Below are 22459 nucleotides of genomic sequence, written 5' to 3' on the forward strand. Positions count from 1 at the left end.
CACCCAGGACGTCCCTGAGTGAAAGAGGGCCGTAGTAGGTGCTCCTATAGCGGGGCATTAAAATCAGAATGACCGTTAAATGCATTTAGACCATATTTGTTTTTGGGTTACCAGATGCACGGTTTCAATCACCAGGGGCACGGCTCTATTTCCTCCTCCAGCACTTGTCAAACAGTCCATAAAGCACCCAGGACGGCCCTGAGTGAAAGAGGGCCGTAGTAGGGTGCTCCTATAGCGGGCATTAAAATCAGAATGACCGTTAAATGCATTTATGACCATATTTGTGTTTTTGGGTTACCGCTTGTATAGCATCAGTATCCTCCGTGAAATTTCAAAGTGTCCATAATGCACTCAGGTCGCCCTGAGAGAGAGGGGCCGTAGTAGGGTGTTCCATAGCGGGCATTAATATCAGAATGACCCTTAAATGCATTTAGGACCATATTTGAATTTTTGGGTTACCAGATGCACGTTTTCAATCACCAGGTGCACGGTTTCAATCACAGGTGCACGGCTCTATTTCCTCCTCCAGCACTTGTCAAACAGTCCATAAAGCACCCAGGACGGCCCTGAGTGAAAGAGGGCCGTAGTAGGGTGCTCCTATAGCGGGCATTAAAATCAGAATGACCGTTAAATGCATTTATGACCATATTTGTGTTTTTGGGTTACCAGATGCACGTTTCAATCACCAGGTGCACGGCTCTATTTCCTCCTCCAGCACTTGTCAAACAGTCCATAAAGCACCCAGGACGGCCCTGAGTGAAAGAGGGCCGTAGTAGGGTGCTCCTATAGCGGGCATTAAAATCAGAATGACCGTTAAATGCATTTATGACCATATTTGTGTTTTTGGGTTACCAGATGCACGGTTTCAATCACCAGGTGCACGGCTCTATTTCCTCCTCCAGCACTTGTCAAACAGTCCATAAAGCACCCAGGACGGCCCTGAGTGAAAGAGGGCCGTAGTAGGGTGCTCCTATAGCGGGCATTAAAATCAGAATGACCGTTAAATGCATTTATGACCATATTTGTGTTTTTGGGTTACCGCTTGTATAGCAATCAGTATCCATCGTGAAATTTCAAAGTGTCCATAATGCACTCAGGTCGCCCCCGACAGAGAGAGGGCCGTAGTAGGGTGTTTCCATAGCGGGCATTAATATCAGAATGACCCTTAAATGCATTTAGGACCATATTTGAATTTTGGGTTACCAGATGCACGTTTTCAATCACCAGGTGCACGGTTTCAATCACCAGGTGCACGGCTCTATTTCCTCCTCCAGCACTTGTCAAACAGTCCATAAAGCACCCAGGACGGCCCTGAGTGAAAGAGGGCCGTAGTAGGGTGCTCCTATAGCGGGCATTAAAATCAGAATGACCGTTAAATGCATTTATGACCATATTTGTGTTTTTGGGTTACCAGATGCACGGTTTCAATCACCAGGTGCACGGCTCTATTTCCTCCTCCAGCACTTGTCAAACAGTCCATAAAGCACCCAGGACGGCCCTGAGTGAAAGAGGGCCGTAGTAGGGTGCTCCTATAGCGGGCATTAAAATCAGAATGACCGTTAAATGCATTTATGACCATATTTGTGTTTTTGGGTTACCAGATGCACGGTTTCAATCACCAGGTGCACGGCTCTATTTCCTCCTCCAGCACTTGTCAAACAGTCCATAAAGCACCCAGGACGGCCCTGAGTGAAAGAGGGCCGTAGTAGGGTGCTCCTATAGCGGGCATTAAAATCAGAATGACCGTTAAATGCATTTATGACCATATTTGTGTTTTTGGGTTACCGCTTGTATAGCAATCAGTATCCATCGTGAAATTTCAAAGTGTCCATAATGCACTCAGGTCGCCCCCGAGAGAGAGGGCCGTAGTAGGGTGTTTCCATAGCGGGCATTAATATCAGAATGACCCTTAAATGCATTTAGGACCATATTTGAATTTTTGGGTTACCAGATGCACGTTTTCAATCACCAGGTGCACGGTTTCAATCACCAGGTGCACGGCTCTATTTCCTCCTCCAGCACTTGTCAAACAGTCCATAAAGCACCCAGGACGGCCCTGAGTGAAAGAGGGCCGTAGTAGGGTGCTCCTATAGCGGGCATTAAAATCAGAATGACCGTTAAATGCATTTATGACCATATTTGTGTTTTTGGGTTACCAGATGCACGGTTTCAATCACCAGGTGCACGGCTCTATTTCCTCCTCCAGCACTTGTCAAACAGTCCATAAAGCACCCAGGACGGCCCTGAGTGAAAGAGGGCCGTAGTAGGGTGCTCCTATAGCGGGCATTAAAATCAGAATGACCGTTAAATGCATTTATGACCATATTTGTGTTTTTGGGTTACCAGATGCACGGTTTCAATCACCAGGTGCACGGCTCTATTTCCTCCTCCAGCACTTGTCAAACAGTCCATAAAGCACCCAGGACGGCCCTGAGTGAAAGAGGGCCGTAGTAGGGTGCTCCTATAGCGGGCATTAAAATCAGAATGACCGTTAAATGCATTTATGACCATATTTGTGTTTTTTGGGTTACCGCTTGTATAGCAATCAGTATCCATCGTGAAATTTCAAAGTGTCCATAATGCACTCAGGTCGCCCCCGACAGAGAGAGGGCCGTAGTAGGGTGTTTCCATAGCGGGCATTAATATCAGAATGACCCTTAAATGCATTTAGGACCATATTTGAATTTTTGGGTTACCAGATGCACGTTTTCAATCACCAGGTGCACGGTTTCAATCACCAGGTGCACGGCTCTATTTCCTCCTCCAGCACTTGTCAAACAGTCCATAAAGCACCCAGGACGGCCCTGAGTGAAAGAGGGCCGTAGTAGGGTGCTCCTATAGCGGGCATTAAAATCAGAATGACCGTTAAATGCATTTATGACCATATTTGTGTTTTTGGGTTACCAGATGCACGGTTTCAATCACCAGGTGCACGGCTCTATTTCCTCCTCCAGCACTTGTCAAACAGTCCATAAAGCACCCAGGACGGCCCTGAGTGAAAGAGGGCCGTAGTAGGGTGCTCCTATAGCGGGCATTAAAATCAGAATGACCGTTAAATGCATTTATGACCATATTTGTGTTTTTGGGTTACCGCTTGTATAGCAATCAGTATCCATCGTGAAATTTCAAAGTGTCCATAATGCACTCAGGTCGCCCCCGACAGAGAGAGGGCCGTAGTAGGGTGTTTCCATAGCGGGCATTAATATCAGAATGACCCTTAAATGCATTTAGGACCATATTTGAATTTTTGGGTTACCAGATGCACGTTTTCAATCACCAGGTGCACGGTTTCAATCACCAGGTGCACGGCTCTATTTCCTCCTCCAGCACTTGTCAAACAGTCCATAAAGCACCCAGGACGGCCCTGAGTGAAAGAGGGCCGTAGTAGGGTGCTCCTATAGCGGGCATTAAAATCAGAATGACCGTTAAATGCATTTATGACCATATTTGTGTTTTTGGGTTACCAGATGCACGGTTTCAATCACCAGGTGCACGGCTCTATTTCCTCCTCCAGCACTTGTCAAACAGTCCATAAAGCACCCAGGACGGCCCTGAGTGAAAGAGGGCCGTAGTAGGGTGCTCCTATAGCGGGCATTAAAATCAGAATGACCGTTAAATGCATTTATGACCATATTTGTGTTTTTGGGTTACCGCTTGTATAGCAATCAGTATCCATCGTGAAATTTCAAAGTGTCCATAATGCACTCAGGTCGCCCCCGACAGAGAGAGGGCCGTAGTAGGGTGTTTCCATAGCGGGCATTAATATCAGAATGACCCTTAAATGCATTTAGGACCATATTTGAATTTTTGGGTTACCAGATGCACGTTTTCAATCACCAGGTGCACGGTTTCAATCACCAGGTGCACGGCTCTATTTCCTCCTCCAGCACTTGTCAAACAGTCCATAAAGCACCCAGGACGGCCCTGAGTGAAAGAGGGCCGTAGTAGGGTGCTCCTATAGCGGGCATTAAAATCAGAATGACCGTTAAATGCATTTATGACCATATTTGTGTTTTTGGGTTACCAGATGCACGGTTTCAATCACCAGGTGCACGGCTCTATTTCCTCCTCCAGCACTTGTCAAACAGTCCATAAAGCACCCAGGACGGCCCTGAGTGAAAGAGGGCCGTAGTAGGGTGCTCCTATAGCGGGCATTAAAATCAGAATGACCGTTAAATGCATTTATGACCATATTTGTGTTTTTGGGTTACCAGATGCACGGTTTCAATCACCAGGTGCACGGCTCTATTTCCTCCTCCAGCACTTGTCAAACAGTCCATAAAGCACCCAGGACGGCCCTGAGTGAAAGAGGGCCGTAGTAGGGTGCTCCTATAGCGGGCATTAAAATCAGAATGACCGTTAAATGCATTTATGACCATATTTGTGTTTTTGGGTTACCGCTTGTATAGCAATCAGTATCCATCGTGAAATTTCAAAGTGTCCATAATGCACTCAGGTCGCCCCCGACAGAGAGAGGGCCGTAGTAGGGTGTTTCCATAGCGGGCATTAATATCAGAATGACCCTTAAATGCATTTAGGACCATATTTGAATTTTTGGGTTACCAGATGCACGTTTTCAATCACCAGGTGCACGGTTTCAATCACCAGGTGCACGGCTCTATTTCCTCCTCCAGCACTTGTCAAACAGTCCATAAAGCACCCAGGACGGCCCTGAGTGAAAGAGGGCCGTAGTAGGGTGCTCCTATAGCGGGCATTAAAATCAGAATGACCGTTAAATGCATTTATGACCATATTTGTGTTTTTGGGTTACCAGATGCACGGTTTCAATCACCAGGTGCACGGCTCTATTTCCTCCTCCAGCACTTGTCAAACAGTCCATAAAGCACCCAGGACGGCCCTGAGTGAAAGAGGGCCGTAGTAGGGTGCTCCTATAGCGGGCATTAAAATCAGAATGACCGTTAAATGCATTTATGACCATATTTGTGTTTTTGGGTTACCGCTTGTATAGCAATCAGTATCCATCGTGAAATTTCAAAGTGTCCATAATGCACTCAGGTCGCCCCCGACAGAGAGAGGGCCGTAGTAGGGTGTTTCCATAGCGGGCATTAATATCAGAATGACCCTTAAATGCATTTAGGACCATATTTGAATTTTTGGGTTACCAGATGCACGTTTTCAATCACCAGGTGCACGGTTTCAATCACCAGGTGCACGGCTCTATTTCCTCCTCCAGCACTTGTCAAACAGTCCATAAAGCACCCAGGACGGCCCTGAGTGAAAGAGGGCCGTAGTAGGGTGCTCCTATAGCGGGCATTAAAATCAGAATGACCGTTAAATGCATTTATGACCATATTTGTGTTTTTGGGTTACCAGATGCACGGTTTCAATCACCAGGTGCACGGCTCTATTTCCTCCTCCAGCACTTGTCAAACAGTCCATAAAGCACCCAGGACGGCCCTGAGTGAAAGAGGGCCGTAGTAGGGTGCTCCTATAGCGGGCATTAAAATCAGAATGACCGTTAAATGCATTTATGACCATATTTGAATTTTTGGGTTACCAGATGCACGTTTTCAATCACCAGGTGCACGGTTTCAATCACCAGGTGCACGGCTCTATTTCCTCCTCCAGCACTTGTCAAACAGTCCATAAAGCACCCAGGACGGCCCTGAGTGAAAGAGGGCCGTAGTAGGGTGCTCCTATAGCGGGCATTAAAATCAGAATGACCGTTAAATGCATTTATGACCATATTTGTGTTTTTGGGTTACCAGATGCACGGTTTCAATCACCAGGTGCACGGCTCTATTTCCTCCTCCAGCACTTGTCAAACAGTCCATAAAGCACCCAGGACGGCCCTGAGTGAAAGAGGGCCGTAGTAGGGTGCTCCTATAGCGGGCATTAAAATCAGAATGACCGTTAAATGCATTTATGACCATATTTGTGTTTTTGGGTTACCAGATGCACGGTTTCAATCACCAGGTGCACGGCTCTATTTCCTCCTCCAGCACTTGTCAAACAGTCCATAAAGCACCCAGGACGGCCCTGAGTGAAAGAGGGCCGTAGTAGGGTGCTCCTATAGCGGGCATTAAAATCAGAATGACCGTTAAATGCATTTATGACCATATTTGTGTTTTTGGGTTACCGCTTGTATAGCAATCAGTATCCATCGTGAAATTTCAAAGTGTCCATAATGCACTCAGGTCGCCCCCGACAGAGAGAGGGCCGTAGTAGGGTGTTTCCATAGCGGGCATTAATATCAGAATGACCCTTAAATGCATTTAGGACCATATTTGAATTTTTGGGTTACCAGATGCACGTTTTCAATCACCAGGTGCACGGTTTCAATCACCAGGTGCACGGCTCTATTTCCTCCTCCAGCACTTGTCAAACAGTCCATAAAGCACCCAGGACGGCCCTGAGTGAAAGAGGGCCGTAGTAGGGTGCTCCTATAGCGGGCATTAAAATCAGAATGACCGTTAAATGCATTTATGACCATATTTGTGTTTTTGGGTTACCAGATGCACGGTTTCAATCACCAGGTGCACGGCTCTATTTCCTCCTCCAGCACTTGTCAAACAGTCCATAAAGCACCCAGGACGGCCCTGAGTGAAAGAGGGCCGTAGTAGGGTGCTCCTATAGCGGGCATTAAAATCAGAATGACCGTTAAATGCATTTATGACCATATTTGTGTTTTTGGGTTACCGCTTGTATAGCAATCAGTATCCATCGTGAAATTTCAAAGTGTCCATAATGCACTCAGGTCGCCCCCGACAGAGAGAGGGCCGTAGTAGGGTGTTTCCATAGCGGGCATTAATATCAGAATGACCCTTAAATGCATTTAGGACCATATTTGAATTTTTGGGTTACCAGATGCACGTTTTCAATCACCAGGTGCACGGTTTCAATCACCAGGTGCACGGCTCTATTTCCTCCTCCAGCACTTGTCAAACAGTCCATAAAGCACCCAGGACGGCCCTGAGTGAAAGAGGGCCGTAGTAGGGTGCTCCTATAGCGGGCATTAAAATCAGAATGACCGTTAAATGCATTTATGACCATATTTGTGTTTTTGGGTTACCAGATGCACGGTTTCAATCACCAGGTGCACGGCTCTATTTCCTCCTCCAGCACTTGTCAAACAGTCCATAAAGCACCCAGGACGGCCCTGAGTGAAAGAGGGCCGTAGTAGGGTGCTCCTATAGCGGGCATTAAAATCAGAATGACCGTTAAATGCATTTATGACCATATTTGTGTTTTTGGGTTACCAGATGCACGGTTTCAATCACCAGGTGCACGGCTCTATTTCCTCCTCCAGCACTTGTCAAACAGTCCATAAAGCACCCAGGACGGCCCTGAGTGAAAGAGGGCCGTAGTAGGGTGCTCCTATAGCGGGCATTAAAATCAGAATGACCGTTAAATGCATTTATGACCATATTTGTGTTTTTGGGTTACCGCTTGTATAGCAATCAGTATCCATCGTGAAATTTCAAAGTGTCCATAATGCACTCAGGTCGCCCCCGACAGAGAGAGGGCCGTAGTAGGGTGTTTCCATAGCGGGCATTAATATCAGAATGACCCTTAAATGCATTTAGGACCATATTTGAATTTTTGGGTTACCAGATGCACGTTTTCAATCACCAGGTGCACGGTTTCAATCACCAGGTGCACGGCTCTATTTCCTCCTCCAGCACTTGTCAAACAGTCCATAAAGCACCCAGGACGGCCCTGAGTGAAAGAGGGCCGTAGTAGGGTGCTCCTATAGCGGGCATTAAAATCAGAATGACCGTTAAATGCATTTATGACCATATTTGTGTTTTTGGGTTACCAGATGCACGGTTTCAATCACCAGGTGCACGGCTCTATTTCCTCCTCCAGCACTTGTCAAACAGTCCATAAAGCACCCAGGACGGCCCTGAGTGAAAGAGGGCCGTAGTAGGGTGCTCCTATAGCGGGCATTAAAATCAGAATGACCGTTAAATGCATTTATGACCATATTTGTGTTTTTGGGTTACCAGATGCACGGTTTCAATCACCAGGTGCACGGCTCTATTTCCTCCTCCAGCACTTGTCAAACAGTCCATAAAGCACCCAGGACGGCCCTGAGTGAAAGAGGGCCGTAGTAGGGTGCTCCTATAGCGGGCATTAAAATCAGAATGACCGTTAAATGCATTTATGACCATATTTGTGTTTTTGGGTTACCGCTTGTATAGCAATCAGTATCCATCGTGAAATTTCAAAGTGTCCATAATGCACTCAGGTCGCCCCCGACAGAGAGAGGGCCGTAGTAGGGTGTTTCCATAGCGGGCATTAATATCAGAATGACCCTTAAATGCATTTAGGACCATATTTGAATTTTTGGGTTACCAGATGCACGTTTTCAATCACCAGGTGCACGGTTTCAATCACCAGGTGCACGGCTCTATTTCCTCCTCCAGCACTTGTCAAACAGTCCATAAAGCACCCAGGACGGCCCTGAGTGAAAGAGGGCCGTAGTAGGGTGCTCCTATAGCGGGCATTAAAATCAGAATGACCGTTAAATGCATTTATGACCATATTTGTGTTTTTGGGTTACCAGATGCACGGTTTCAATCACCAGGTGCACGGCTCTATTTCCTCCTCCAGCACTTGTCAAACAGTCCATAAAGCACCCAGGACGGCCCTGAGTGAAAGAGGGCCGTAGTAGGGTGCTCCTATAGCGGGCATTAAAATCAGAATGACCGTTAAATGCATTTATGACCATATTTGTGTTTTTGGGTTACCAGATGCACGGTTTCAATCACCAGGTGCACGGCTCTATTTCCTCCTCCAGCACTTGTCAAACAGTCCATAAAGCACCCAGGACGGCCCTGAGTGAAAGAGGGCCGTAGTAGGGTGCTCCTATAGCGGGCATTAAAATCAGAATGACCGTTAAATGCATTTATGACCATATTTGTGTTTTTGGGTTACCGCTTGTATAGCAATCAGTATCCATCGTGAAATTTCAAAGTGTCCATAATGCACTCAGGTCGCCCCCGACAGAGAGAGGGCCGTAGTAGGGTGTTTCCATAGCGGGCATTAATATCAGAATGACCCTTAAATGCATTTAGGACCATATTTGAATTTTTGGGTTACCAGATGCACGTTTTCAATCACCAGGTGCACGGTTTCAATCACCAGGTGCACGGCTCTATTTCCTCCTCCAGCACTTGTCAAACAGTCCATAAAGCACCCAGGACGGCCCTGAGTGAAAGAGGGCCGTAGTAGGGTGCTCCTATAGCGGGCATTAAAATCAGAATGACCGTTAAATGCATTTATGACCATATTTGTGTTTTTGGGTTACCAGATGCACGGTTTCAATCACCAGGTGCACGGCTCTATTTCCTCCTCCAGCACTTGTCAAACAGTCCATAAAGCACCCAGGACGGCCCTGAGTGAAAGAGGGCCGTAGTAGGGTGCTCCTATAGCGGGCATTAAAATCAGAATGACCGTTAAATGCATTTATGACCATATTTGTGTTTTTGGGTTACCGCTTGTATAGCAATCAGTATCCATCGTGAAATTTCAAAGTGTCCATAATGCACTCAGGTCGCCCCCGACAGAGAGAGGGCCGTAGTAGGGTGTTTCCATAGCGGGCATTAATATCAGAATGACCCTTAAATGCATTTAGGACCATATTTGAATTTTTGGGTTACCAGATGCACGTTTTCAATCACCAGGTGCACGGTTTCAATCACCAGGTGCACGGCTCTATTTCCTCCTCCAGCACTTGTCAAACAGTCCATAAAGCACCCAGGACGGCCCTGAGTGAAAGAGGGCCGTAGTAGGGTGCTCCTATAGCGGGCATTAAAATCAGAATGACCGTTAAATGCATTTATGACCATATTTGTGTTTTTGGGTTACCAGATGCACGGTTTCAATCACCAGGTGCACGGCTCTATTTCCTCCTCCAGCACTTGTCAAACAGTCCATAAAGCACCCAGGACGGCCCTGAGTGAAAGAGGGCCGTAGTAGGGTGCTCCTATAGCGGGCATTAAAATCAGAATGACCGTTAAATGCATTTATGACCATATTTGTGTTTTTGGGTTACCGCTTGTATAGCAATCAGTATCCATCGTGAAATTTCAAAGTGTCCATAATGCACTCAGGTCGCCCCCGACAGAGAGAGGGCCGTAGTAGGGTGTTTCCATAGCGGGCATTAATATCAGAATGACCCTTAAATGCATTTAGGACCATATTTGAATTTTTGGGTTACCAGATGCACGTTTTCAATCACCAGGTGCACGGTTTCAATCACCAGGTGCACGGCTCTATTTCCTCCTCCAGCACTTGTCAAACAGTCCATAAAGCACCCAGGACGGCCCTGAGTGAAAGAGGGCCGTAGTAGGGTGCTCCTATAGCGGGCATTAAAATCAGAATGACCGTTAAATGCATTTATGACCATATTTGTGTTTTTGGGTTACCAGATGCACGGTTTCAATCACCAGGTGCACGGCTCTATTTCCTCCTCCAGCACTTGTCAAACAGTCCATAAAGCACCCAGGACGGCCCTGAGTGAAAGAGGGCCGTAGTAGGGTGCTCCTATAGCGGGCATTAAAATCAGAATGACCGTTAAATGCATTTATGACCATATTTGTGTTTTTGGGTTACCAGATGCACGGTTTCAATCACCAGGTGCACGGCTCTATTTCCTCCTCCAGCACTTGTCAAACAGTCCATAAAGCACCCAGGACGGCCCTGAGTGAAAGAGGGCCGTAGTAGGGTGCTCCTATAGCGGGCATTAAAATCAGAATGACCGTTAAATGCATTTATGACCATATTTGTGTTTTTGGGTTACCGCTTGTATAGCAATCAGTATCCATCGTGAAATTTCAAAGTGTCCATAATGCACTCAGGTCGCCCCCGACAGAGAGAGGGCCGTAGTAGGGTGTTTCCATAGCGGGCATTAATATCAGAATGACCCTTAAATGCATTTAGGACCATATTTGAATTTTTGGGTTACCAGATGCACGTTTTCAATCACCAGGTGCACGGTTTCAATCACCAGGTGCACGGCTCTATTTCCTCCTCCAGCACTTGTCAAACAGTCCATAAAGCACCCAGGACGGCCCTGAGTGAAAGAGGGCCGTAGTAGGGTGCTCCTATAGCGGGCATTAAAATCAGAATGACCGTTAAATGCATTTATGACCATATTTGTGTTTTTGGGTTACCAGATGCACGGTTTCAATCACCAGGTGCACGGCTCTATTTCCTCCTCCAGCACTTGTCAAACAGTCCATAAAGCACCCAGGACGGCCCTGAGTGAAAGAGGGCCGTAGTAGGGTGCTCCTATAGCGGGCATTAAAATCAGAATGACCGTTAAATGCATTTATGACCATATTTGTGTTTTTGGGTTACCGCTTGTATAGCAATCAGTATCCATCGTGAAATTTCAAAGTGTCCATAATGCACTCAGGTCGCCCCCGACAGAGAGAGGGCCGTAGTAGGGTGTTTCCATAGCGGGCATTAATATCAGAATGACCCTTAAATGCATTTAGGACCATATTTGAATTTTTGGGTTACCAGATGCACGTTTTCAATCACCAGGTGCACGGTTTCAATCACCAGGTGCACGGCTCTATTTCCTCCTCCAGCACTTGTCAAACAGTCCATAAAGCACCCAGGACGGCCCTGAGTGAAAGAGGGCCGTAGTAGGGTGCTCCTATAGCGGGCATTAAAATCAGAATGACCGTTAAATGCATTTATGACCATATTTGTGTTTTTGGGTTACCAGATGCACGGTTTCAATCACCAGGTGCACGGCTCTATTTCCTCCTCCAGCACTTGTCAAACAGTCCATAAAGCACCCAGGACGGCCCTGAGTGAAAGAGGGCCGTAGTAGGGTGCTCCTATAGCGGGCATTAAAATCAGAATGACCGTTAAATGCATTTATGACCATATTTGTGTTTTTGGGTTACCGCTTGTATAGCAATCAGTATCCATCGTGAAATTTCAAAGTGTCCATAATGCACTCAGGTCGCCCCCGACAGAGAGAGGGCCGTAGTAGGGTGTTTCCATAGCGGGCATTAATATCAGAATGACCCTTAAATGCATTTAGGACCATATTTGAATTTTTGGGTTACCAGATGCACGTTTTCAATCACCAGGTGCACGGTTTCAATCACCAGGTGCACGGCTCTATTTCCTCCTCCAGCACTTGTCAAACAGTCCATAAAGCACCCAGGACGGCCCTGAGTGAAAGAGGGCCGTAGTAGGGTGCTCCTATAGCGGGCATTAAAATCAGAATGACCGTTAAATGCATTTATGACCATATTTGTGTTTTTGGGTTACCAGATGCACGGTTTCAATCACCAGGTGCACGGCTCTATTTCCTCCTCCAGCACTTGTCAAACAGTCCATAAAGCACCCAGGACGGCCCTGAGTGAAAGAGGGCCGTAGTAGGGTGCTCCTATAGCGGGCATTAAAATCAGAATGACCGTTAAATGCATTTATGACCATATTTGTGTTTTTGGGTTACCAGATGCACGGTTTCAATCACCAGGTGCACGGCTCTATTTCCTCCTCCAGCACTTGTCAAACAGTCCATAAAGCACCCAGGACGGCCCTGAGTGAAAGAGGGCCGTAGTAGGGTGCTCCTATAGCGGGCATTAAAATCAGAATGACCGTTAAATGCATTTATGACCATATTTGTGTTTTTGGGTTACCGCTTGTATAGCAATCAGTATCCATCGTGAAATTTCAAAGTGTCCATAATGCACTCAGGTCGCCCCCGACAGAGAGAGGGCCGTAGTAGGGTGTTTCCATAGCGGGCATTAATATCAGAATGACCCTTAAATGCATTTAGGACCATATTTGAATTTTTGGGTTACCAGATGCACGTTTTCAATCACCAGGTGCACGGTTTCAATCACCAGGTGCACGGCTCTATTTCCTCCTCCAGCACTTGTCAAACAGTCCATAAAGCACCCAGGACGGCCCTGAGTGAAAGAGGGCCGTAGTAGGGTGCTCCTATAGCGGGCATTAAAATCAGAATGACCGTTAAATGCATTTATGACCATATTTGTGTTTTTGGGTTACCAGATGCACGGTTTCAATCACCAGGTGCACGGCTCTATTTCCTCCTCCAGCACTTGTCAAACAGTCCATAAAGCACCCAGGACGGCCCTGAGTGAAAGAGGGCCGTAGTAGGGTGCTCCTATAGCGGGCATTAAAATCAGAATGACCGTTAAATGCATTTATGACCATATTTGTGTTTTTGGGTTACCGCTTGTATAGCAATCAGTATCCATCGTGAAATTTCAAAGTGTCCATAATGCACTCAGGTCGCCCCTGACAGAGAGAGGGCCGTAGTAGGGTGTTTCCATAGCGGGCATTAATATCAGAATGACCCTTAAATGCATTTAGGACCATATTTGAATTTTTGGGTTACCAGATGCACGTTTTCAATCACCAGGTGCACGGTTTCAATCACCAGGTGCACGGCTCTATTTCCTCCTCCAGCACTTGTCAAACAGTCCATAAAGCACCCAGGACGGCCCTGAGTGAAAGAGGGCCGTAGTAGGGTGCTCCTATAGCGGGCATTAAAATCAGAATGACCGTTAAATGCATTTATGACCATATTTGTGTTTTTGGGTTACCAGATGCACGGTTTCAATCACCAGGTGCACGGCTCTATTTCCTCCTCCAGCACTTGTCAAACAGTCCATAAAGCACCCAGGACGGCCCTGAGTGAAAGAGGGCCGTAGTAGGGTGCTCCTATAGCGGGCATTAAAATCAGAATGACCGTTAAATGCATTTATGACCATATTTGTGTTTTTGGGTTACCAGATGCACGGTTTCAATCACCAGGTGCACGGCTCTATTTCCTCCTCCAGCACTTGTCAAACAGTCCATAAAGCACCCAGGACGGCCCTGAGTGAAAGAGGGCCGTAGTAGGGTGCTCCTATAGCGGGCATTAAAATCAGAATGACCGTTAAATGCATTTATGACCATATTTGTGTTTTTGGGTTACCGCTTGTATAGCAATCAGTATCCATCGTGAAATTTCAAAGTGTCCATAATGCACTCAGGTCGCCCCCGACAGAGAGAGGGCCGTAGTAGGGTGTTTCCATAGCGGGCATTAATATCAGAATGACCCTTAAATGCATTTAGGACCATATTTGAATTTTTGGGTTACCAGATGCACGTTTTCAATCACCAGGTGCACGGTTTCAATCACCAGGTGCACGGCTCTATTTCCTCCTCCAGCACTTGTCAAACAGTCCATAAAGCACCCAGGACGGCCCTGAGTGAAAGAGGGCCGTAGTAGGGTGCTCCTATAGCGGGCATTAAAATCAGAATGACCGTTAAATGCATTTATGACCATATTTGTGTTTTTGGGTTACCAGATGCACGGTTTCAATCACCAGGTGCACGGCTCTATTTCCTCCTCCAGCACTTGTCAAACAGTCCATAAAGCACCCAGGACGGCCCTGAGTGAAAGAGGGCCGTAGTAGGGTGCTCCTATAGCGGGCATTAAAATCAGAATGACCGTTAAATGCATTTATGACCATATTTGTGTTTTTGGGTTACCAGATGCACGGTTTCAATCACCAGGTGCACGGCTCTATTTCCTCCTCCAGCACTTGTCAAACAGTCCATAAAGCACCCAGGACGGCCCTGAGTGAAAGAGGGCCGTAGTAGGGTGCTCCTATAGCGGGCATTAAAATCAGAATGACCGTTAAATGCATTTATGACCATATTTGTGTTTTTGGGTTACCGCTTGTATAGCAATCAGTATCCATCGTGAAATTTCAAAGTGTCCATAATGCACTCAGGTCGCCCCCGACAGAGAGAGGGCCGTAGTAGGGTGTTTCCATAGCGGGCATTAATATCAGAATGACCCTTAAATGCATTTAGGACCATATTTGAATTTTTGGGTTACCAGATGCACGTTTTCAATCACCAGGTGCACGGTTTCAATCACCAGGTGCACGGCTCTATTTCCTCCTCCAGCACTTGTCAAACAGTCCATAAAGCACCCAGGACGGCCCTGAGTGAAAGAGGGCCGTAGTAGGGTGCTCCTATAGCGGGCATTAAAATCAGAATGACCGTTAAATGCATTTATGACCATATTTGTGTTTTTGGGTTACCAGATGCACGGTTTCAATCACCAGGTGCACGGCTCTATTTCCTCCTCCAGCACTTGTCAAACAGTCCATAAAGCACCCAGGACGGCCCTGAGTGAAAGAGGGCCGTAGTAGGGTGCTCCTATAGCGGGCATTAAAATCAGAATGACCGTTAAATGCATTTATGACCATATTTGTGTTTTTGGGTTACCAGATGCACGGTTTCAATCACCAGGTGCACGGCTCTATTTCCTCCTCCAGCACTTGTCAAACAGTCCATAAAGCACCCAGGACGGCCCTGAGTGAAAGAGGGCCGTAGTAGGGTGCTCCTATAGCGGGCATTAAAATCAGAATGACCGTTAAATGCATTTATGACCATATTTGTGTTTTTGGGTTACCGCTTGTATAGCAATCAGTATCCATCGTGAAATTTCAAAGTGTCCATAATGCACTCAGGTCGCCCCCGACAGAGAGAGGGCCGTAGTAGGGTGTTTCCATAGCGGGCATTAATATCAGAATGACCCTTAAATGCATTTAGGACCATATTTGAATTTTTGGGTTACCAGATGCACGTTTTCAATCACCAGGTGCACGGTTTCAATCACCAGGTGCACGGCTCTATTTCCTCCTCCAGCACTTGTCAAACAGTCCATAAAGCACCCAGGACGGCCCTGAGTGAAAGAGGGCCGTAGTAGGGTGCTCCTATAGCGGGCATTAAAATCAGAATGACCGTTAAATGCATTTATGACCATATTTGTGTTTTTGGGTTACCAGATGCACGGTTTCAATCACCAGGTGCACGGCTCTATTTCCTCCTCCAGCACTTGTCAAACAGTCCATAAAGCACCCAGGACGGCCCTGAGTGAAAGAGGGCCGTAGTAGGGTGCTCCTATAGCGGGCATTAAAATCAGAATGACCGTTAAATGCATTTATGACCATATTTGTGTTTTTGGGTTACCAGATGCACGGTTTCAATCACCAGGTGCACGGCTCTATTTCCTCCTCCAGCACTTGTCAAACAGTCCATAAAGCACCCAGGACGGCCCTGAGTGAAAGAGGGCCGTAGTAGGGTGCTCCTATAGCGGGCATTAAAATCAGAATGACCGTTAAATGCATTTATGACCATATTTGTGTTTTTGGGTTACCGCTTGTATAGCAATCAGTATCCATCGTGAAATTTCAAAGTGTCCATAATGCACTCAGGTCGCCCCCGACAGAGAGAGGGCCGTAGTAGGGTGTTTCCATAGCGGGCATTAATATCAGAATGACCCTTAAATGCATTTAGGACCATATTTGAATTTTTGGGTTACCAGATGCACGTTTTCAATCACCAGGTGCACGGTTTCAATCACCAGGTGCACGGCTCTATTTCCTCCTCCAGCACTTGTCAAACAGTCCATAAAGCACCCAGGACGGCCCTGAGTGAAAGAGGGCCGTAGTAGGGTGCTCCTATAGCGGGCATTAAAATCAGAATGACCGTTAAATGCATTTATGACCATATTTGTGTTTTTGGGTTACCAGATGCACGGTTTCAATCACCAGGTGCACGGCTCTATTTCCTCCTCCAGCACTTGTCAAACAGTCCATAAAGCACCCAGGACGGCCCTGAGTGAAAGAGGGCCGTAGTAGGGTGCTCCTATAGCGGGCATTAAAATCAGAATGACCGTTAAATGCATTTATGACCATATTTGTGTTTTTGGGTTACCAGATGCACGGTTTCAATCACCAGGTGCACGGCTCTATTTCCTCCTCCAGCACTTGTCAAACAGTCCATAAAGCACCCAGGACGGCCCTGAGTGAAAGAGGGCCGTAGTAGGGTGCTCCTATAGCGGGCATTAAAATCAGAATGACCGTTAAATGCATTTATGACCATATTTGTGTTTTTGGGTTACCGCTTGTATAGCAATCAGTATCCATCGTGAAATTTCAAAGTGTCCATAATGCACTCAGGTCGCCCCCGACAGAGAGAGGGCCGTAGTAGGGTGTTTCCATAGCGGGCATTAATATCAGAATGACCCTTAAATGCATTTAGGACCATATTTGAATTTTTGGGTTACCAGATGCACGTTTTCAATCACCAGGTGCACGGTTTCAATCACCAGGTGCACGGCTCTATTTCCTCCTCCAGCACTTGTCAAACAGTCCATAAAGCACCCAGGACGGCCCTGAGTGAAAGAGGGCCGTAGTAGGGTGCTCCTATAGCGGGCATTAAAATCAGAATGACCGTTAAATGCATTTATGACCATATTTGTGTTTTTGGGTTACCAGATGCACGGTTTCAATCACCAGGTGCACGGCTCTATTTCCTCCTCCAGCACTTGTCAAACAGTCCATAAAGCACCCAGGACGGCCCTGAGTGAAAGAGGGCCGTAGTAGGGTGCTCCTATAGCGGGCATTAAAATCAGAATGACCGTTAAATGCATTTATGACCATATTTGTGTTTTTGGGTTACCAGATGCACGGTTTCAATCACCAGGTGCACGGCTCTATTTCCTCCTCCAGCACTTGTCAAACAGTCCATAAAGCACCCAGGACGGCCCTGAGTGAAAGAGGGCCGTAGTAGGGTGCTCCTATAGCGGGCATTAAAATCAGAATGACCGTTAAATGCATTTATGACCATATTTGTGTTTTTGGGTTACCGCTTGTATAGCAATCAGTATCCATCGTGAAATTTCAAAGTGTCCATAATGCACTCAGGTCGCCCCCGACAGAGAGAGGGCCGTAGTAGGGTGTTTCCATAGCGGGCATTAATATCAGAATGACCCTTAAATGCATTTAGGACCATATTTGAATTTTTGGGTTACCAGATGCACGTTTTCAATCACCAGGTGCACGGTTTCAATCACCAGGTGCACGGCTCTATTTCCTCCTCCAGCACTTGTCAAACAGTCCATAAAGCACCCAGGACGGCCCTGAGTGAAAGAGGGCCGTAGTAGGGTGCTCCTATAGCGGGCATTAAAATCAGAATGACCGTTAAATGCATTTATGACCATATTTGTGTTTTTGGGTTACCAGATGCACGGTTTCAATCACCAGGTGCACGGCTCTATTTCCTCCTCCAGCACTTGTCAAACAGTCCATAAAGCACCCAGGACGGCCCTGAGTGAAAGAGGGCCGTAGTAGGGTGCTCCTATAGCGGGCATTAAAATCAGAATGACCGTTAAATGCATTTATGACCATATTTGTGTTTTTGGGTTACCGCTTGTATAGCAATCAGTATCCATCGTGAAATTTCAAAGTGTCCATAATGCACTCAGGTCGCCCCCGACAGAGAGAGGGCCGTAGTAGGGTGTTTCCATAGCGGGCATTAATATCAGAATGACCCTTAAATGCATTTAGGACCATATTTGAATTTTTGGGTTACCAGATGCACGTTTTCAATCACCAGGTGCACGGTTTCAATCACCAGGTGCACGGCTCTATTTCCTCCTCCAGCACTTGTCAAACAGTCCATAAAGCACCCAGGACGGCCCTGAGTGAAAGAGGGCCGTAGTAGGGTGCTCCTATAGCGGGCATTAAAATCAGAATGACCGTTAAATGCATTTATGACCATATTTGTGTTTTTGGGTTACCAGATGCACGGTTTCAATCACCAGGTGCACGGCTCTATTTCCTCCTCCAGCACTTGTCAAACAGTCCATAAAGCACCCAGGACGGCCCTGAGTGAAAGAGGGCCGTAGTAGGGTGCTCCTATAGCGGGCATTAAAATCAGAATGACCGTTAAATGCATTTATGACCATATTTGTGTTTTTGGGTTACCAGATGCACGGTTTCAATCACCAGGTGCACGGCTCTATTTCCTCCTCCAGCACTTGTCAAACAGTCCATAAAGCACCCAGGACGGCCCTGAGTGAAAGAGGGCCGTAGTAGGGTGCTCCTATAGCGGGCATTAAAATCAGAATGACCGTTAAATGCATTTATGACCATATTTGTGTTTTTGGGTTACCGCTTGTATAGCAATCAGTATCCATCGTGAAATTTCAAAGTGTCCATAATGCACTCAGGTCGCCCCCGACAGAGAGAGGGCCGTAGTAGGGTGTTTCCATAGCGGGCATTAATATCAGAATGACCCTTAAATGCATTTAGGACCATATTTGAATTTTTGGGTTACCAGATGCACGTTTTCAATCACCAGGTGCACGGTTTCAATCACCAGGTGCACGGCTCTATTTCCTCCTCCAGCACTTGTCAAACAGTCCATAAAGCACCCAGGACGGCCCTGAGTGAAAGAGGGCCGTAGTAGGGTGCTCCTATAGCGGGCATTAAAATCAGAATGACCGTTAAATGCATTTATGACCATATTTGTGTTTTTGGGTTACCAGATGCACGGTTTCAATCACCAGGTGCACGGCTCTATTTCCTCCTCCAGCACTTGTCAAACAGTCCATAAAGCACCCAGGACGGCCCTGAGTGAAAGAGGGCCGTAGTAGGGTGCTCCTATAGCGGGCATTAAAATCAGAATGACCGTTAAATGCATTTATGACCATATTTGTGTTTTTGGGTTACCGCTTGTATAGCAATCAGTATCCATCGTGAAATTTCAAAGTGTCCATAATGCACTCAGGTCGCCCCCGACAGAGAGAGGGCCGTAGTAGGGTGTTTCCATAGCGGGCATTAATATCAGAATGACCCTTAAATGCATTTAGGACCATATTTGAATTTTTGGGTTACCAGATGCACGTTTTCAATCACCAGGTGCACGGTTTCAATCACCAGGTGCACGGCTCTATTTCCTCCTCCAGCACTTGTCAAACAGTCCATAAAGCACCCAGGACGGCCCTGAGTGAAAGAGGGCCGTAGTAGGGTGCTCCTATAGCGGGCATTAAAATCAGAATGACCGTTAAATGCATTTATGACCATATTTGTGTTTTTGGGTTACCAGATGCACGGTTTCAATCACCAGGTGCACGGCTCTATTTCCTCCTCCAGCACTTGTCAAACAGTCCATAAAGCACCCAGGACGGCCCTGAGTGAAAGAGGGCCGTAGTAGGGTGCTCCTATAGCGGGCATTAAAATCAGAATGACCGTTAAATGCATTTATGACCATATTTGTGTTTTTGGGTTACCAGATGCACGGTTTCAATCACCAGGTGCACGGCTCTATTTCCTCCTCCAGCACTTGTCAAACAGTCCATAAAGCACCCAGGACGGCCCTGAGTGAAAGAGGGCCGTAGTAGGGTGCTCCTATAGCGGGCATTAAAATCAGAATGACCGTTAAATGCATTTATGACCATATTTGTGTTTTTGGGTTACCGCTTGTATAGCAATCAGTATCCATCGTGAAATTTCAAAGTGTCCATAATGCACTCAGGTCGCCCCCGACAGAGAGAGGGCCGTAGTAGGGTGTTTCCATAGCGGGCATTAATATCAGAATGACCCTTAAATGCATTTAGGACCATATTTGAATTTTTGGGTTACCAGATGCACGTTTTCAATCACCAGGTGCACGGTTTCAATCACCAGGTGCACGGCTCTATTTCCTCCTCCAGCACTTGTCAAACAGTCCATAAAGCACCCAGGACGGCCCTGAGTGAAAGAGGGCCGTAGTAGGGTGCTCCTATAGCGGGCATTAAAATCAGAATGACCGTTAAATGCATTTATGACCATATTTGTGTTTTTGGGTTACCAGATGCACGGTTTCAATCACCAGGTGCACGGCTCTATTTCCTCCTCCAGCACTTGTCAAACAGTCCATAAAGCACCCAGGACGGCCCTGAGTGAAAGAGGGCCGTAGTAGGGTGCTCCTATAGCGGGCATTAAAATCAGAATGACCGTTAAATGCATTTATGACCATATTTGTGTTTTTGGGTTACCAGATGCACGGTTTCAATCACCAGGTGCACGGCTCTATTTCCTCCTCCAGCACTTGTCAAACAGTCCATAAAGCACCCAGGACGGCCCTGAGTGAAAGAGGGCCGTAGTAGGGTGCTCCTATAGCGGGCATTAAAATCAGAATGACCGTTAAATGCATTTATGACCATATTTGTGTTTTTGGGTTACCGCTTGTATAGCAATCAGTATCCATCGTGAAATTTCAAAGTGTCCATAATGCACTCAGGTCGCCCCCGACAGAGAGAGGGCCGTAGTAGGGTGTTTCCATAGCGGGCATTAATATCAGAATGACCCTTAAATGCATTTAGGACCATATTTGAATTTTTGGGTTACCAGATGCACGTTTTCAATCACCAGGTGCACGGTTTCAATCACCAGGTGCACGGCTCTATTTCCTCCTCCAGCACTTGTCAAACAGTCCATAAAGCACCCAGGACGGCCCTGAGTGAAAGAGGGCCGTAGTAGGGTGCTCCTATAGCGGGCATTAAAATCAGAATGACCGTTAAATGCATTTATGACCATATTTGTGTTTTTGGGTTACCAGATGCACGGTTTCAATCACCAGGTGCACGGCTCTATTTCCTCCTCCAGCACTTGTCAAACAGTCCATAAAGCACCCAGGACGGCCCTGAGTGAAAGAGGGCCGTAGTAGGGTGCTCCTATAGCGGGCATTAAAATCAGAATGACCGTTAAATGCATTTATGACCATATTTGTGTTTTTGGGTTACCAGATGCACGGTTTCAATCACCAGGTGCACGGCTCTATTTCCTCCTCCAGCACTTGTCAAACAGTCCATAAAGCACCCAGGACGGCCCTGAGTGAAAGAGGGCCGTAGTAGGGTGCTCCTATAGCGGGCATTAAAATCAGAATGACCGTTAAATGCATTTATGACCATATTTGTGTTTTTGGGTTACCGCTTGTATAGCAATCAGTATCCATCGTGAAATTTCAAAGTGTCCATAATGCACTCAGGTCGCCCCCGACAGAGAGAGGGCCGTAGTAGGGTGTTTCCATAGCGGGCATTAATATCAGAATGACCCTTAAATGCATTTAGGACCATATTTGAATTTTTGGGTTACCAGATGCACGTTTTCAATCACCAGGTGCACGGTTTCAATCACCAGGTGCACGGCTCTATTTCCTCCTCCAGCACTTGTCAAACAGTCCATAAAGCACCCAGGACGGCCCTGAGTGAAAGAGGGCCGTAGTAGGGTGCTCCTATAGCGGGCATTAAAATCAGAATGACCGTTAAATGCATTTATGACCATATTTGTGTTTTTGGGTTACCAGATGCACGGTTTCAATCACCAGGTGCACGGCTCTATTTCCTCCTCCAGCACTTGTCAAACAGTCCATAAAGCACCCAGGACGGCCCTGAGTGAAAGAGGGCCGTAGTAGGGTGCTCCTATAGCGGGCATTAAAATCAGAATGACCGTTAAATGCATTTATGACCATATTTGTGTTTTTGGGTTACCGCTTGTATAGCAATCAGTATCCATCGTGAAATTTCAAAGTGTCCATAATGCACTCAGGTCGCCCCCGACAGAGAGAGGGCCGTAGTAGGGTGTTTCCATAGCGGGCATTAATA

The sequence above is a fragment of the Oncorhynchus kisutch genome, unplaced genomic scaffold (genome assembly GCF_002021735.2).
Source record: "Oncorhynchus kisutch isolate 150728-3 unplaced genomic scaffold, Okis_V2 scaffold409, whole genome shotgun sequence".
Taxonomy (NCBI): Eukaryota; Metazoa; Chordata; class Actinopteri; order Salmoniformes; family Salmonidae; genus Oncorhynchus; species Oncorhynchus kisutch.